General features: G+C 40.5%; 1 protein-coding gene across 1 annotated transcript in view; it reads left to right on the forward strand.

Annotated features, from left to right (window-relative positions):
* LOC138157377 (contactin-associated protein-like 2) overlaps nt 1–5,252 on the forward strand; it is a 2,155,842-nt gene that overhangs the window by 1,663,534 nt on the left and 487,056 nt on the right. The window lies entirely within an intron of this gene.

The following is a 5,252-nucleotide window of genomic DNA, read 5'->3' on the forward strand; positions in this document are numbered from 1 at the left end:
TGTGTGTGTGTGTGTGTGTGTGTGTGTGTGTGTGTGTGTGTGTGTGTAATCTCCTCCTTTAGAAGGTAAGCCCCTTGAGAATAGTAATTGTTTCATGTTTTGTCCTTCTGTACCTAGTACAGAGACTGGAACAGATTAGGGACTTAATACATGCTTCTTGGTAGATTGATTAAAGGAAGTAAAGGATTCTAGAAGATGTGAGGAATAAGTGAGTGCCAGTAATGGGAGACCAGTACACAGGAATTATAGGACATAGGCGATGGACTGTCCTGTGTGAGGAAAAACAAGACTTTTAGCTGGACCACAGAGCATGGAAAGGGGAATGTTACTAACAATCTATTAGCTGTGTGGTACTAGGCAAATTACTTAATTTCTCTGACCTTCATTTTCTTCAAATATAAAATGGAGGATTGAACTAGAAGACTTCTAAGATTGCTTATAGCTATAAATCTATGATGCTCTGAGTTCTGAGGGGATCTGAAAGGACTTCCTTTAGAAATTGGCACATCAACTAAACCTTAAAGGAAGTAAAACAAACAAACAAAAAGATGGTGGAGATTTCTTGTTAGGTAACTGTAATGCCATGCACAGAAGCTTTCCAGAAGAATGCTACTATGAACAACTTTTAAGGTTCAGATTACACAGTATAGTGATCACTCTATTTATTCCATGACAAAAGCAAAACATCCACAGAAAATCAAGGTACAGCATTCACAATATTACAACTTATCACAGAAAATCACAATATAATATTCACAACATAGTCTCAAAATAAAATAGTCACTCTTAAGTTAATTCAATTAGTCACTTATCAGTAGTCTCAAAGTACACAGTCAAAGTCTTCCACTCTTGGGGCAAAGTCATGATTAACTCAATCAGTCACTTATCAGTAACAATATTTCAAAGTACTCAAAGTACAATCAGTCATTTATTCAGCAAAATCTTACTAAGTATCATACACAAAATGCTCCACCCCTTATGTCACTAGTAAACTATAATTCCATAATTACTCAGTACTCAAGTAGAGGTCTTTTCATCTTGACTTGGGTCCTGTTCTCAGATTCCCTGGATCCCCTTCCATGGTCCCAGATTCTACCTGGATTCACCAGACTGTCACCTGGGTTCAATGGCAGACAGCTCCCAGTTCCTTGACCAGCTATCTGAGCAGGTCCTGCTCCACACTGAAGTTCACAAGGTCTGGCCCATGTGAGATCCTTCACCATTTCTGCTCCAGGGAATTCAAGGCTCAACCAAGCCACAAACAAAGTCTCAGCATCCCAGTCATGCTTCAGTCACCTGGGCTCCTGGCTCCGGGGCTCTGGGGCTCCAGGGCTCCTGGCCTCCTGGCTCCTAGCTCTGATCTCCTGGCTCTGGCCTCCTGGCTCTGGGCTCCTGGTCCAGCCTCTGGGTTCCCATTCAGAAGAAGCTCCACCACCACAAGTTCTCAGGACTCAGTTCTCCATTCTTCTGTAGCTGTTCTGCCACCAGATCTCCATCTCAAGGAAATTCTGACTGTGCCTCTCTGGAGATTTTCCTTATATACACACAGCCTGTTTTAGCCAACCCCTTCCTGTTACATCAGTTACAGGAGACAGGAGTTCATACCTTCTGTTTCCCCAACAGAGGCTTGATCAGTTACTTTAAGTCCTAAGTACCTGCTGCTTTTGCCAACACAAAGGGATCTTCAAATTCAAAATTACATTACCATTACAGTAACTGAAAGTAGTTACCAATTTTTAGAGGTATCCAGTAATAAGGTCTCAATCAGTAATCAGTATCTTTAAAGTCCATGTTAGAAGTCTATATGAAAGTCTATGTTAAAAGATGTTAGTCTTAACACGCAGCACTGTGAAACTCCAAGACTTAATGTCAATACTGTGAGCTTTTGTTGTTGTCAATTTTTTCTTCCTTAAGAGTAGTGTAGGGGTGGCTAGGTGGCACAGTGAATAGAGCACCAGTCCTGGAGTCAGGAAGACCTGAGTTCAAATCTGGACTCAGACACAACACAAAAACTAGCTGTGTGACCTTGGGCTGAAAGTCACTTAACCCCAAATGCCCTCCAAAAAAAAGAGTAGTGTAAAATGATCATAAACATAACAAAAGGGCACAGTTTGTAGTCACTTTCTATAGACTTTGGTTTGGACCTGAGGACTTGATATCCCACACTCTTATAGGAATAAGAAGAGTCAATAATGACCACATCTGGTTCCTGCTTGATCCCAGCTCTGATTTGGTCAAAATACCCCATTTAATTTTAAAAGTGGTGAGAAGAAGAAAGCCCAGTAAAGATAACATAGAAGCATCAGAAGTTTACTTAAGGTACATAGTCTAGTTCTCATTGGCTAAAGCTAGATTTCCTCTATATCCTGGCATGGGAGACAGTGCGTTTTCATGGTCATCAAGATGGATAATCAACTCTCTTAACTTAGTGCTTGGGAAAAAAAAATCAGTTCTCTCCTCACAAACATCCCCCACCCCACCATGTACTTGCTAAGGAATGTAAGGTAAATTTCTTAGTCATATGATACCTTAATTTTTCCTTCCTTCAAACGAAATTGTTATTCCTTTCTTCTGTGACAGGCAGTATTACACAATGGTGGCTAGACCATTGAACTTGGAGTTATGAAAACCTGGGTTCAAACACTACCTCAGTCACTTACTAGCCACATGACTCTGAGCAAGTCACTTGACACTCTCTGAACTTCAGTTTCCTCATCTCTGATTTGGGAATAATAATACTGGTAGTATGTATTTTAGAAGGTTGTTGTGAAGATCAAATGAGATAATTTATTCAAGTGCTTTGCCAACCTTATGCACTATATGAAAGTTCATTATTATTATACATGTATTTTGGTCTTTCACAATACTCATTCTGTGTATACTTTCAAGTTCAGTACTAGATATAAGAAAGGCAGATGTAAGCATAGGTAGTTAGCTAAATAGAGATATATAGATATAGGTATATGTAACTTTCAAGACTCGTCTTCACTTTGATTCTTTTTAGAAAATTTCTGTCCTACAATTGACTTGAGGTGCTAAGTGACACAATGGATAGAATGTTGGACTTGAATTCAAATCCAACCTCAGATCCTTACTATCTGTGTGACCCTAGATATTATTATTAATCTATGTATATGCAACTACAGTAAGAAAAAAAAGTGGCCCTTATATAAGTCATAACTTTGTCTTAGGCAGCCCCAACAAGACCCACCTCTGAAAAATATCCTCCAGATCTAGCTCACTATATCTGACTTTCCTCCTTCTCCTTCCCTCTCCCTACCTCTCTGACAATTTCAGAAAGTGTTATGCAAGAAATTTTTTTGGAGGGGAGGAAGAGGTTGGGAGGAAGTAGACAGGCAGAAGAGCTTTACTTACGTCACTCAGGCCAGGGGTATATAAAATGATTTTTGCAACCAGAGTAAGCTGACCAAAATGGTAGCCTTAATTCACTTGACCTGGGGTCAAGGGTACAAATGGATTCTAAGATCCTTCTGAGCAGGCTATGGTAGAGGCCTATGATGACCTTAGTCCACTGATGGACAAGTCATGGTGATGAGGGGCATGGGGAGGTAGGCAAGTAGACAGTCAAGGAAGAAGTTTTCTACAGCTTTAAGAAAAGGAAGAAAGTCAGCCATCTTATAGCTTTAAAAAAAAAACATCTTGTGATTTCTTCAATATAGGAAGTTCCCAATGAGGAACTCCATCTCTCTGGGCACACAGAAGCATCCTCTCTCCAACCTACAGTCTTAGAGAGCTGGGAGGTTGTGTCTTGTCAGAGGGTGGGACTTGACTAGGTCAACTCTCTGACTTAGACTATCCTGACTTTCACCTGCCTAAGTAATTCTTATGGTGAACTATTTCTACCCTGTTGACTCAGTCTTTGTACAACTCACCTGCAAAGGGAAAAGGAGTTTTCATGAATTTCTCCAGCCTATTCCTTCCAACCAGGTAAAAAGAAAGTTGCATTATGTTAGGACTATGGAGAACTGGGTAGAATAGAAAACTACTCCTGGATCCCTGGATCAATAAATAACCTAGGGCCTGAGTTTCTCAGGGGAGAGCAGAAAGGAGAGCTTTTGTGACTTCTAACCCACTCCCTTGTTAGTGGGAACATTTGACTGGATCTTTTTATTCCATCCCCAACCCCTTTACATATAGTGTCTGAGGTCAGATTGTCTCAAAGATGATCATTTTCCTCCTTGGTGAAGACAGTGGCTTGGGGGAGGGAGGAAAGACAGCAAAGGGGATGGTTCTTTCCCACCTTTAGCCCAGCCTGTTGCAGGACTCCAGTATCTGCTCTATCTCAGCTTCTACCTAAAGGAGATAATGAGGAACTAGAAAACACTGAGGCTGAAACATGTAGGAGATACTGTCTAGCTCTGGGCACCTTGAAATTCCTAGAGAAGCCTCCTAATGTCCTCGCCCACTCCCTTCCCCAGGGGATCTACAGAGTTCTCAGTCTGGCATTGTACAAACAATGGTAACTACATTTATCTACACAAACTGCTTAGTATGTATGCCCAATTATGCATCCAATTAGCTCAGTTTTACTTTTATTTTATTACAAAGCCCAACTCTGTTTATGTGTCACTGAGCTTCATGGCTTGTTGCTTATGTAGCATGGTGATTGCATAAGATGTTTAAAAATATTAGAGTGAATACAATTTGTGCCTATTTTCAGAAATAGATTTAGTACTTTCCTTCCCCCTCTTTTTGTTTGGTAACTGCAAGATCTCCTATGAAGAAATTAGAAAGGGGCAGCATGGTATAGTGATAGAACCAGTGACTTGGAGTGAGGAATACTTGGGTTCAAATCATGCCTAAGATACCTAAAAGGTGTTTGTGACCCTGGGCAAGTCCACTTAACCCCTGTTTGCCTCCACTTTTCTCATCTATGAAATAAGTATACAAGGACTTGGTGCTTAGGATTGTGGTATGGCCAAAATTAGATAGCATATGTAAAGTTGTCTGGAAGACTTAACACCCCACATAAACATTATTATTAATATGTTTGACCCTTATTCCTAAAAACATGCTTTAAGATTTGCTGACCTTGAGGTCCCTTCCAACTTTATATCTATGCTTCTATCAAATGTTCTACAGGCCAGCACACAAAGAGGAAGGAGCTGTGGTGTCTCTCAGTGAGCCTCTGGGAAACTGAGTAATTATTTGAAGACACATGTGGTTAACTGAGCTCATGGTTTTCATTTGTTTTTCTTCTCTCTCTCTCTCTCTCTCTCTCTCTCTCTCTC

Source organism: Petaurus breviceps, unplaced genomic scaffold, assembly GCF_028583685.1.
Source record: "Petaurus breviceps papuanus isolate PSGF00001 unplaced genomic scaffold, PetGlider_PUasm1.0 112, whole genome shotgun sequence".
Taxonomy (NCBI): Eukaryota; Metazoa; Chordata; class Mammalia; order Diprotodontia; family Petauridae; genus Petaurus; species Petaurus breviceps.